Below are 13147 nucleotides of genomic sequence, written 5' to 3'. Positions count from 1 at the left end.
ACCTGCTGTCATGAAAAATACCTTCTAGAAGCTACCAGGTAATTGGGTGATATTTCTGGATTTGTCTCCCTGTCTAATGTACATCAGTTAAACTTTTGACTCTTCTGTGCCTTCTGGAGAAAGTAATAATCAGAAACTAAATCGACCTGGGTTTTTTTTCTCCGCCTTTGCCCCGTATTTGTAAAGATTAATCTTCAGTATCTATGAGCGCCGGATGATTTGCAGAAACTGCAGCTGCTTTATCAATATCAGCCTGGCCCCCATTGATCAAACCCTCATTTAGGCATTCGCTGCCGTCTGCTGGAAACAGCCCAGGGACAAGGAAGGAAGGGAAAAGGCCACTTCAGGCGGCCACCTTGCCTTGGTCACGGCTCAGCACGGTGAATTGCAGAGGGGCCTTGAGGTTGTGCTGTGGGGAAGTTCTGTGCGGGAATAAATCCTGGTGGTGGCAAATACGGATAAAGCATCGGTTTAACTGTCCTTGAGGGTTTGCTTTTCTCTTCCATCTCACCACGCTGTGTCCCCTGCGCTGGAGGGCTTGCAAATAAAGGTGATGCATCTTCATTTTGTTGCAGGAGTTGTTTGTGCGTTTTCAGAGGTAAAACAATACTCCAATGCATGTCATATTTTGGGCACCCATTCTATGTGGGGCACTTTCTATAAATTAACTCTGATTTTTCCTAGCAGCTTGCAATTGCTCTTCACTGTTTCTCTAATTTGATTTACAAAGACTTCAATTTCAGTGGGATCCCTGTTTACTTTTGCAAACTCTTCACTTGGTACCTTCTTTTCATCCACTCCATTTCTGCTGTGCTGAACTCTTTCTGTTGCCTAAATTGACTTCGCTCACTGGCACCCCTGGGCCTCTGCACATGCTGTGTCTTGGGCTTAGTACATTTCACTTTTCTTTTCTTACCCTTACTAGTATCTTGCATGGGACAAGAGGATTGCCCATGACTGTAAATATCAGAAAACCCTGCTACAATGGCTCGAAGAGGAAGGGTTTAAATTGGCTTGAACAATAATAAACTAAGCAGTAGGCAAGCCATGGTTGAGATAGTGAGTTAGAGATGTCATCAGGAACCCCAGCTTTTCATCTTCCTATTCTGCCATGTAGGTTCCATCCTCATGGTGACAGAATGGCTGCCTCACCTCCAGGCATCACATCAGCAGGCCTGGCAGCCAAAGAAGGACAAAGAGCCAAAAGGCTAAAGGTGCACTCTGCCTTTCTTTCACTGGTCAGATGGCCAGCCCTAGCTGCAAGAGATGCTAGTAAGGGAGAATTTTAAGCTGGATACATTGTTGCCCTCAGGGGGAAAAAAAGAGACACACTGGGATTCTGTTAATAAGGAAGAAGGAAAGGGATATCGAAGAAGTAATTTCTTCATATCTTTTAGTGCTCAGTTTAGATGCCACTCAGCTGAGAGGTCCTCCCTGAACCCCCCAGACTGACTTGGGACATACAGGTGTTAGGCCATCTCACGGATGGTGTTGGAGTTACATGAAATTGTGATCATGTTTTCATACCTGGATCATAAGCTCCGTGGGTAGGAGGACCTAGTTACCTTGTTCACTGTTCTATCCCCGGTACCTAACATAGTTCCACATAAGTAGTAAATGTTCAATAAATACTTGTTAAATAAATGAAAATAGCTACTCTTCTGCCCATTTTGCAGGTGACATCCAAAGGTTAAGGGAGAGGAAAACACCTGGCAAGGGGCGGGGCCGTGCACTGCTCCAGGGAGGGGGCAGAGCTGACCACGAGATGGTGCTATTGAGCCATTGCTGTCAATTGGGTTTTCTCTGTTTTCATTTTCTTCATGAGCAATGTGTGATTTCCAAAGTCCCAGAAGGAATAGAACTGTAACTTGTGTCCCACTGTTAAAAAGATGGTTTCACAGACCGCTGATAGTCCTATCACATCGCCTATGGTTAAAAGGTCCAACTCTGCTCACAGAGGAATTAGAGTGGGCCTGTCACACACTTGCCTCTATCCCCCTTCCATGCAAATACTGTGGCACCTGCTATAGACACTTGGTATCCAAAGTCTGCCTCTGCCTTTTATGGGTTATATTTTACATATTGGATTAAAGTGTAAGGCCCTTGAGGGCAGGACCTGGGGTCCGTGCCAACCCATCGGAAGCTCTATAGAGTCTTGCTGAGTGGTGTTCACCTCTCTGGGACCATGCAGCTCCTGGGAAAGGTGGAAAACCCAAGCTTTGGAGCAACCCTCCTTCATTTCCATACCAATGGAAAGAGAAGCAATAAATCCTTTATGGCCAAGAGTCAGTTCTATTCATTTCTTCCTGGAAATGCTACTGAGGGTGGCTAGGGAAGTCATTTGTCTTCTTAACTTTCCCTTGGCTGGGTCTGACCACTCCTAGCTCTTGCCTATGCTCTCTCAATGATGCAGGGCATGGTGTTCAGAAGGCCAGCAATGAAGGCAGGGTTCCTTGCGCAGAGGAGAATTACAGCTTAAGTAAAGAAAATTGGGTGGGGTCGAGTGTCCCAGGCCTCATCCCTGTGGTCCCTCACTGTAATTCCTGCAGAAAGGTCCTTGAATAGACTTCAGTGAGCAAACTTGGAGTCAAGATGCTCTTTGCAAAGCACCACAACGTTATCGGCATAATTGACTTAGTGTAATAGAATTTTCTAATTGATCATGTGCTAAGTTGGATATACAGCCCATTAGATTCTCATACAGGCAAGTAGAAGTTAGTGCCAAGAATTTAAAGAAAAATCAGTAGAAATTTTTTTTTTTTACCAGTTGAAACTTATTTATTTACTTAAAAAATTTTATTTTTAGGATTTGTTCATTCTTCCATCCACCCATTCATACATGTATCTACTTAACAAAAATGTTTAAAAATTAGCTTTATGTTGCTGTATATTTTTAAAATAGGTATTACAGACATGGCTCAAAACTTGAAAGGTACAAAAGACTGCATAGTAAATGGTAGTTTCCACTCCCAGACTTTTCTTAGTCACTGTGTTCCCTCCCAGGAATGGCAACCACTGTTGATAGTTTCCTATGTTACCTTTTAGAAATATTCTGTATTGTAAATGCATATCCACCCACCCATCCATCTATCCATTATCCATCCATCCACTTATTCATCCATCCATCTATCCATCCATCCATCCACTTGTCCATCCATCCATCCACTTATCCATCCATCCATCCATTTATCTACTTCTCCATCCATCCATCCATCCATCCATCCATATAATTATTTTTTTCCAGGAATGGGGAAAGGGCCACCATTTTGGTTTTAGATGGTAAACAAAACTTGTTCCACTGATCCACTGAAAAAGAAGTTTGGAACCATTCTTCTTGTTGTTTAGCCAGCCACTCCAGAAGGCTGTAGTGTTGAAGTGTCAGAGATCTGTCAGGAAAGAACGACATTTTGGAAACAGTTGGATGTGGCTATTCAAATTTTATTCTGGTCCAACCTTATGGGCTTATGTTTGATTCTGAGAGAGAGTGAGAGTGGCAGTAAATGAGCAAAGAGAAATTACAAGTGGAACAATGAGGTGCCATAGAAAGGGTGGTTGGAGTCAGATATTCTTGGATCCACATCCCATCTCTAGTCCCATTAAGAGCCATAGGATGAGGTCTTTTAACTTGTTGGAGTCTCAGTTTTCCTATCTGTAAAATGGTGATAACTGTATCTTGTTCTACAGGTTAAAGGCCAGCACGATGCCTAGATACAGTCTGTGCTCATATCATGATAACTGCTGTTAACTTTATTAAGCACAGGTGATTCCCTCGTTTTTTGCAAGTAACTGAGATCTTTAGGTTGATGATTCAAGATACAGCATAAAAGAGTCAGAGGGTTAGTGGCAATAACGCAGAGCAGGGAATGGAGGGATGGCAGAGGACACTTTCCAGCTGGAGTAGGGACAGGTGCTGAGCTCCAAGACCAATAGAGAAACAGTAACCTCAGGTTACTGGGGAGGACCCTATTTCCTGCAAGGAATCCTTGGGGAAATGTCTCCCACTCTCTCTGGGCAGGGTCTTCACACTTCTGGCCTGGATTGGGGGTCTCCTTTTTTTTTGGCCTCACCCTCCATCTGCTGTTATCTGTTGACTCTTTCTAAAACACTTGCTTAAAACTCCCCATCACCCTCAGGAGAAAGTTAAATTCCTTAGTACACAAGGTTCACCTGGGAGCCCTTTCTAATTCCTCCCACCTCAGTTTTGCCCACCTCTCTGCGTCTCGTGACTTCGGTGCTCTGGCCTGCATCTCTCTGGGAGCCTCTTCCCTGTCTTCATCCGACTACCTTCTGTTCCTCCTTCAGGATTTAGCTCAGACTCTCTTGGGCAAGTTTTCCAAGACTCCTCAAGAAGGGTCTGGTCTCGGTGGACTTGGTGGCTTCATTGTCAAGCTCAGTGCCTACTTCGCAGCAGACTCTTCCCTGCATCTCCTTCTATGAGATGGCTCACAGCCGTGAGGAGGGATCAGAGGGCGGGGGTTGGAGCTGGGGATCTTATCAACGCATGAGAATGGGAGCTGAGCCCACGGACATTCGCCTTTGTGGCTGTCATTGTGATGTCATAACCCCTCGGGGTGGTGAGGTTGGTGGGAATGGTAAACAAACAGTGAGAAACCAAGTTCCTTTGTCGGGGTTTTTCCTGTCTCGATTCATAGAGAGAGAACATCCATCATATTTGAATTTAGTTTTAGTTTTCTTTTTTGTTGTTTCTTTTTGTGTTTGCTGGGATTTTAAAAGAGATTTTTTTTTTTTTTTTTTTTTTTTCCCCAAGAAGAGGAGTCATAGGAATGGCTTTGCCCTCCTTTCTGGACTTGTTTTGTTTTTAGACGGCTATATCAAGTTTAACTTTAGGAATAAACTTAAACTTAATTATTTTCATCAAATTACAAATAATGCACAGTGGATTTTTTTGTGGTATATAAATATTTTAAAATAGTTTTTAAAATTTTGAAATAGTTTTAGATGTATAGAAAAGTTGCAATGATCCTTATCGAATTTCATTTCCCTCTCAGGTTACTGCCTTGCGCTACTGTGGTCTGTTTGTCACAACTATGACACTGACATGAGAAACTTAACTAAATTCCAGATTTTATTTGGATTTTACCAGTTTTTCTACTAATGTCCTTTTTCTGTCCAGGATTCAATCCAGAGTCCCATGTTACATTTCATCTCATGTCTCTGTAGTCTTCTCTGGTCTGTGACAATTTCTCCGTCTTTTCTTGTTTTTCATGATCTTGTTCGTTTTGAAGAGTACAGGTCAGGAATTTTGCAGAATGGGACTTGGTGATTATAACCTAGGCCTGGCCATCTACCCATCACAGCATCAATAAAAGCCTCTCTTGAGACATACCAGTGGCATGAAAATTTCATGCCGTCTCTGGTGCTCCTGGGACGTGGGAGAGACCCATCTTGGAGACAGTGACCTTACAGATTCAGATGCTTTTTCTGGTGGTGGTTTTTGTCTGGAGGTCGATTACAAAGGTAGATGAGACTTTGGCCAAGGCCAAGGCTGCAGGATCTGGGCTAAAAATTTCCAGAATTACTTCCTTGCCATGGGAGGCTGGGTTCCAAATCCCAGCCTGTGTGCAGCCTGCTTCATCCAATAATGAGGCACTGGGTGCTTTTTAAGGCAGCTGACCTTTGGAGCAAATTATCCAAGGAAATCTGATTAGCTAGTTCACTGGGTTCCTGCAAAATGGATCTTGGTGTATTTCTGCAGCAGAAATGTCAGCATAATTGGAGTTCCTGGAGCTCAAAGAGCTTCTCTCTCATCGTTTCTGTTCTTTGGGGAAAAAACAACCAAACAAACAAAAACCCAACCCCCCAAAGAATTATTCTTTGACTTATATTCTTTGCTTTTGCACATGGTTCAGAAGCTGCTTCTGACTGTGTTTACGACTTTATTAATCAGGGGAACAGCCTGAACATCATTTAAACAAACAAGCCAAAAAAAAAAAAAAATCCATCCACAAACAGATGATGTGAGCTTAATAGAGATGGCCCAGCCAAAGACCTTAAATAAATAAACTGACTTTAATTTGAGGGTAAGAGCATGGGGTGGTAATTACTTGAGGCTGTGTGCCATGCGATGTAACCAAATTCGAAACTCGCTAATTTCATTATTTTAATGGAAGTCTGCATCCCATTCATTAGGCTGACATATGACTAGCCATTAGTAACAGTCCATTTCCAAAGCTATGGTGGATAAAGGGTGATTGGAAATGAGTGAGGGCCAGGCCTGGTGGAAGCCAGCAACGCTCAGGAGGGAAGTGGTGGATGGGATTTGTGGAAGGGGCCAGGGAGCACAACTGGGAAAATTACCAGTGTGGATGGAGACAGGAAACCGTCAAGTCTAAATACAGGCCTTGGAGGCAGAGAGACCTGGGTTCAAATTCTGGCTCTGCTCCATAATCTGTGTGACCTTGGGCAAGTTACCTCCCTGCTCTGAGCTTCAGTTTGCTCATCTGTGAAATGGGGGTAATAATATAGTTCCTACCTCATAGGGTTGCTTGAGATGATTTACTGGAATGAGTCCTTACAGGGCTCTAGTATAGGGCTTGGCAAATAGTAAGCACTTCATAAATGGTAGCTATGATGATGATAATGAACGCCATTATTAGATCACAGTATTTTGGGGGTTTGGAGATTTTGCTGATGAAGAAACCAAGGCTGACAGGGATGAAGTCAGCCATCCAAGTTGGCCCCATCCCTCAAGTCTCTGATTCCCAATCTAATGCTCCTAAAATATATTTTTTATTATTTCCTTTTTTGCATAGGCCATTCATTCACATGATTCACAAATATACTAATAAGAGTATGCTAGAGTATCTGGTGAAAACGCTCCCTCCTACCTCTGACATTCTGTTGTCACAGAAGCCACTGCTATTTGTTTTTTCTTTATCTTTGCAGAATTTCAGGCATCTAGAATGTGTATATATGCTCTTTTTTTAAAAAAAAACTACACTACACAGTTCTGTATGCTGCCTTTTTAAACTTACTCTATATCTTGTTTACTCTTCCATATCAGGGCATATAATGAGTTCTTTCATTCTTATTCATATGTTTGTCTATAATGTGCATATATCATGATTTATTTAATTATTCCCCTCTTGAATGGACATTTGGGATATTTTCAGTCTTTTGCTATTACAAACCACAATGCAATGAATAACATTGCAAGCATGTCGTTGTGCCCAGGTATATGTTTACCTAAAGGATAAATTTCCAAAAGTAGAATTGTGGAGCTAAAGGGTGAGTGCATTTGTCACTTTGATGGTGCTCAGAGGTCCAAGGGCACATGGGAATGTGCTTTAGCAATGAGCTGAAGCTGCCAGCTGGTTAAGAGAGACCTGCCTCAGGTTGCCAGTTTAAAAAAAAAATCTGAATGACACGTTGCTTAAAGAACATGGTAAGTTGAGAGCTTGGAGATAATGGTGTGATTAGAAAGACAGAAAGATGAGGAAGCTGGATTGTGCTGGGAAGAGAGAATAGAATTTCAAGTAAGATGGACCTGGGTTTGAATCCTGACTTTGCTTCTCATGGCTGTGTGACTTTCGACAGTTTGCTTCATCTCTCTGAGCTCAGTATCCTCACCTGTAAAATGGAGATGATAATACTTCCCTTATAGGCTGCTGGAAGGATTAAAGAAGAGCATGTAAACAGCAGTTAGCATGATGCCTCACACATAGCAGGTACTCAGAATATAACTGGGGCTTCTGGTGAGTAACTAAGACCATAATTACTCATAACTAGCCAGCATTATATTATATACACTTGTAAACTAAAAGAAAATCCTAAGCTCCCCCACCAACTGGGCAGACCCTCTCTTGGCCAAGGGGACCCCAGAGAAACCTTAAAACTGAGATCCCGGTCATGACAGGAAGGGAGGTTGGACACACCTCCTTGCACTCCCTCCCTTTTGGAGTTTAGACACAGCAGCTGACCAGCATTAATATTAACATAGAGTTCATAAGACTGACAAGACCTAAAGCCACGCCCGGCAAGGGTTAAGTCACATCTTGCCACCGATAACATCTAGGTAAACAGGTCTGTTTTTTGCTGGTGTGGTATCACATGGCAGATAATAGACTCCCTTCTATTAACATAAGCATCCCTTCCTACTGACTCCACATTTTAAACGAAGCTTTTTAACACTCTCAACCAATTGCCAACTAAAAAAAAAAAGAAAAAAAATCCTTAAACCTCCCTATAATTTTTAAGCCCTTAGTTCAGGATGTCCCACGTTTTTGTGCTGAACCAATGTACACCTTCCATGTATTGGTTTATGATTTTACCTGCAATTCCTGTCTCCCCAACGTGTGTAAAGCCAGACTGTAACCTGATTGCCTTGGGCACATTTTCTTAGGACCTCTTGAGACTACATCTCCTCAGGCTGCGGTCACTCATATTTGGCTCAGAATAAACCTCTTTAAAATATTTTCCAGGGTTTGGTTTTTTTCCATTAACACACTTCACCATATGAGTGGGAAATAGCTAATGTTTGTGGAGTGTTTACTGTGTGGTAGGCACTGTGCTCACTGCTTCCCATGAAACACCCACTCACCCCTCACAGCGGCTCTGTGAAGTGTTCTTGTTCTCCTCACTTTACAGATGAGGAAATTGAGGCAGGAAAGTCGAGTACTTTGTCCAGTGAAGCACAACAAGTAAGTGGCAGAGCCGGTATTTAGACTGAAGCCACCTGTCTTGGAGGGCTCCTCTGGTCCCACACCCTGCTTTCTTGATCCAGGAGTTATGGGATAAGAGGCTGGCTGTCCCCAGAGACAAGGACATCATGGGTGGAGAGACCCTCCCCCCAAACTCTCCAGGGCAGTCAGCTTCCTTCCCATCTCAGTGTGACCCCGTTCAGCTTCCTCATCTCCTAGGCAGACGCCGATTCTGTTCAGAAAGGTTCAAAGGCACGTGTTCTCCTTCCTGATCATCATTTCCTGAAATGGTCCATGACTGTGACTATTCTGTGTCCGAAATCATATGAAGATTTTTATGCTTACATGAAGAACAGATACACTGCCCAAACAACTTAACTCCATCACAGCATCCATCCTCTGCCTGTGGTCACAACTCCTAGGACGCTGGAGAAAATTAAATAGGAATCTATTAAAAAGTAAGCTCTCTGAAGACAGACTTTTTTTTTTTATTTGTTTTTTGTTCACTATTATAATGCCAGTGATTAGAAAAATGTCTAGTACCAAAGGAGGCTCTCATGTTATATGGAGAGATGGGTAAGAGCATGAATTCAGGAGAGAGAGACTGCCACGGAATCCTAAGAGATTTTACTGTCCTCAGCATAGGAACCGGGTGATATCCCAGCCAAGTATGACATCAGTGACATCCATGTGTATACAATGGGGTAGGAGAGAAAGGGACTGCTTTTCAGGTGGGATGTTTTGATTCAGGTGGGATTGTTCTGATTCAGAGGGTGAGGTGAGCCCTTTTTGTTTTCTGAGCTCTTGGCATTTGATGATCCTTGGCATTTATTTGTAAACGTGGAAGAATTTGAGATTTACTTAGACATCTTGGTATTGCAATGCCAAATCTCAAAATTCGTAAATTTATTTACCAGCTAGGGGAAACATATTCCCAGCTATAATTTTATTTACAAAAGGCTTTAATCTGGTGTGAACTCTAAAGGCATGTTTTTTTTTTTTTAACAAGTTACTCAATTAGCCAGCAAGAAAAGAACAAAGGAAAGTCATTATGCAGATGTATGCCCATTCAAAGCCATGCTGCCTTTCCATGTTTTCTTTGCAGTGAATGGAAGAGGGACTGGAATCTGCAAGTTTCCTGGCCCTGCTGTGTTTACTGCTAATTCTCTTCTAATATTAGACCACGAATGATTAATAACATTGCATTCCAACACTTGGGTTTGCCCATTTTTTCAATATAAAAGCATATAATAAGCGTATAATTATAGATTATTTTAAAATCCGGGAACGGAAATCATGAACGACACTCTAACTCATTCACAACCCCTTGAATATATTTCTTTCTTTTTTTAATAGGAGACTGAAATTTATTTAGTCGTATACACAAGTTATGTCTGACAGTTGAGAAAATGCTATTTACATAAAACATCATAAATTACAAGTACATAGTGTTTGTATTTTAATTCCAGGATTCAAACAAGGAAGTCTGGAGTTTGCATTGTGTAGGTATGTACTTTGCCACAAAGAACGATAGTAGAGGTAAACTTGGGCAGTGCGTTTCTCAAGAGTCAAACCTGAGTGAATTTCATACAGGGTTTTGCATCTGCAGAGCAAGATACAGTTCGCTTCAGAATTCTCACCAGTTTCCTTTGCAGAATCAAATCCCTGACTATCCGGTGACTGAGAGTTACCCAGAGCTTCATCACTCCGTCTCTGTGACCTTTGCCACATATTGTACATGTTCTGCCACTTACGCCAATTCTTTATTTTGCTACTTCACGTGAGCAATTTCATTGTCCTTTTGTTCAATTTCTTTATAAAGTTTCTCATTTTCCTTAAGTGCTAAATAGAGGGATTTCCTTTGTATTTCTGGTACTTCTTTCCAAAATTGAGAGGATGGGTTTTTTTTTTTTTTTTTAAAAATCATACAATCAAATGCTTCTTGGGTGACTCCTCCAAGATTTTTATTTTCACTATATTCTGGGACAAGAACAAGTTCAGAGCTGAAAGTTCTATCTGTTAACTGGTCATTCGAACGTTTCCTTTTGGATAATCCTGTAGCCAACTCATTTTCTCTTCCCACAGTGGGTCCGGCTGTTGAAGGCCGAATCATCTACGGAATTCTCTTGGGACAGGACTATACTTTACACTCTCTTTGATTTCTTCTTGTTTCTGCTTCATGCTGGGATTCATTATACAGCTGATGAAGCACAAAAGATGCGTGGAGACGCTCAATTCTCTCCTCCAAGCGAACGCAGGAAGCTATGGCAGCAGCGTCTCTCCCGATGCCCACGGCCAGCCCACCTGGGCTGGTCCCCGTGCTCGCTGGAGTGGCTGCTACTCACTGCAGTGAAGACTTACTCCTTTTGAACATATTTCTTTGAATAGTTTTTGTAGACATAATTTTATACTATTTATAATCCCACTCCCCATGCAATTGTGAGTATTGCATTTTCCACCTATGGCATCTTAAAAAACTATTTTGACTTTTATTACGAAACTTTTGAACATAATAGAAAATAAGACAGAATACTGTAATAAACACCCACATATTCGTCACTTAGAATTAACACTAATATTTGTCATATTTCTTTTGGCTGTGTTTCTTTTCTTCTGAAGTGGTTTAAAGTAATTTACAGACATCATGATATTAAACCCTAAATCAGTGGCTTTCAACTGAGGGTGATTTTGACACCCCGACCCCCAAGAGAAACTGATGTTATCCCTGGCAGAACTACAGGAAGAAGAGGGCGATGGACAAGGTAAGGAGAAAACAGACAAACTTCTGTCGTCTAAAATGACCTTCACTTTCTGGATTTCTCTGTTTTTTAGCTCACTGAGATGTTTATTAAAAACCAGCTTTATAGTTCATCTGTTTTGGTTTTTTGGGTGAGAATAGCATTTTCTGGTGACTTTCTACTTCTGAATTAAAAGTAAAATGCAACCAATTATGGTAAAATAAATATCTACATTCATAAAGTGTTTTATAGAAAAATATTTACAATAATTTCCTTAATATAAATTCCAGAAGTGGATATTGGGCCAACTAAAAGTTTTTTTTGGGTTCTAAATAAAATATTACTTTATTACTTTTCAAAAAAGAGAAGTTATACCTATTTTCAATGAATGAGAATAACCATTTTGCCTCACAAGCTTTGAGTATTATAATTAATTATGTTTTGCTAATTTATTAGAAAAATATTATTATGGATTACACATCTTTATCTTCAAGACATGTAATCCACAATAATATATATAAGATAAAAATTTCATGTTCATTTTTTAGCAAGATTGGCCTTACACAGAGAATTCATCAAACATCAGAATTGTTGTCAAGCAAATAACGGTTACCATTTATTGAGTGCTTATTATAAGAAAAAGTGGTATTTTAATTCACATGGTTACCTGTGAAGAAGGTATCACAGTATTCCTCTGGAAGAAGGATTTATTCTTTACAGAGGAGGAAACAAAGGCTCAGAGATGGTGGGACAAGATTAAGTGTGGGATGATCTTAGCCCAAAACCTCAGTCTGTCACACAAGTTTGATGTGATTTTTTTATCATATCTGAACCAGCCAATATTGCTGTTTGTATCAGTCAGCTATTACTATGCTAATGCCGCACAACAAACACCCCCTAAATTCAGACTTAAAACCATAGTCACTTATTCTCATTGAGCTTCAGTTCAGCTTTGGCAGTTCAGCTTCAGAATTCCTCAGAATCCCCCTCTTAATTATCTATTGTGGACAAATGTATTGTATATCTCTTATTTTCCATGCACTCTTCTGGGCTCTGGGGAGACAGCAGGGAATACACTGGACATACATTCTGCCCTTGTGGGGCTTACATTCTTGAGGAAAGAGACAGACATTAAACAAATATGTGGAATGTGCAGTATGTAAGATGCTGATAATTTCCAGTGAGAGAAATGATGTAGGGGAAGAGGACAGGATGAGTTGTCAGGTGGAGACGGGAGTTGCTCTTGCAATTTGTATTCTCCTGTCATCCCTTCCCAGCGTGCGGCCAAACCCTAGCATCTCTGTTCATTTTTCCAGTGCAGAGCTGTTCTACCACGTCTTTGTTTCACTGTTTCCTTGTAAACTGTCCTGGGGGGGCCCACATTTATAACCAAAGCTGCCTATCAAAGTTTTTGCTAAAGAAAATATATTAATATTTAGTCTGGAGAGAAATAATGTCTCTTCCCTAGGAACAGAAGCAGCTGTAGTCCATAGCAGTTTTCAATAGCATTTTCCTCGCTCTGTTACTCATGATTGCGATCTTTTCTTTATTTACAAGTTGGGGGTCAGAGGTGAAGATGTGGAAGGAACTTACTATAAGAAAAGGGGACATTTTGGGAACACTTAGTATGTGCTAGACCTGGTGCAAGATGATGTCTTGCCAGTAATCCTCGAATTACACATTATTATTCCCATTCTCCTAATGCAAAAACTGAGACTTGTGCAGGCAAAAGAATCCATTCCCAGACAC

At 41.2% G+C, this 13147-nt stretch overlaps 1 pseudogene; it reads right to left on the bottom strand.

The window, feature by feature from the left end:
• Positions 1–1161: 1161 nt before the first annotated feature.
• LOC138394074 (geminin pseudogene) lies at positions 1162–10853 on the bottom strand (annotated as a pseudogene).
• Between the last annotated feature and the right edge of the window lie 2294 nt (positions 10854–13147).

The sequence above is a fragment of the Eulemur rufifrons genome, chromosome 14 (assembly GCF_041146395.1).
Source record: "Eulemur rufifrons isolate Redbay chromosome 14, OSU_ERuf_1, whole genome shotgun sequence".
In the NCBI taxonomy this organism is placed as follows: Eukaryota; Metazoa; Chordata; class Mammalia; order Primates; family Lemuridae; genus Eulemur; species Eulemur rufifrons.
The sequence above is the reverse complement of the archived record's forward strand: the minus strand, read 5'-3'. Positions and strand labels throughout refer to the sequence as shown.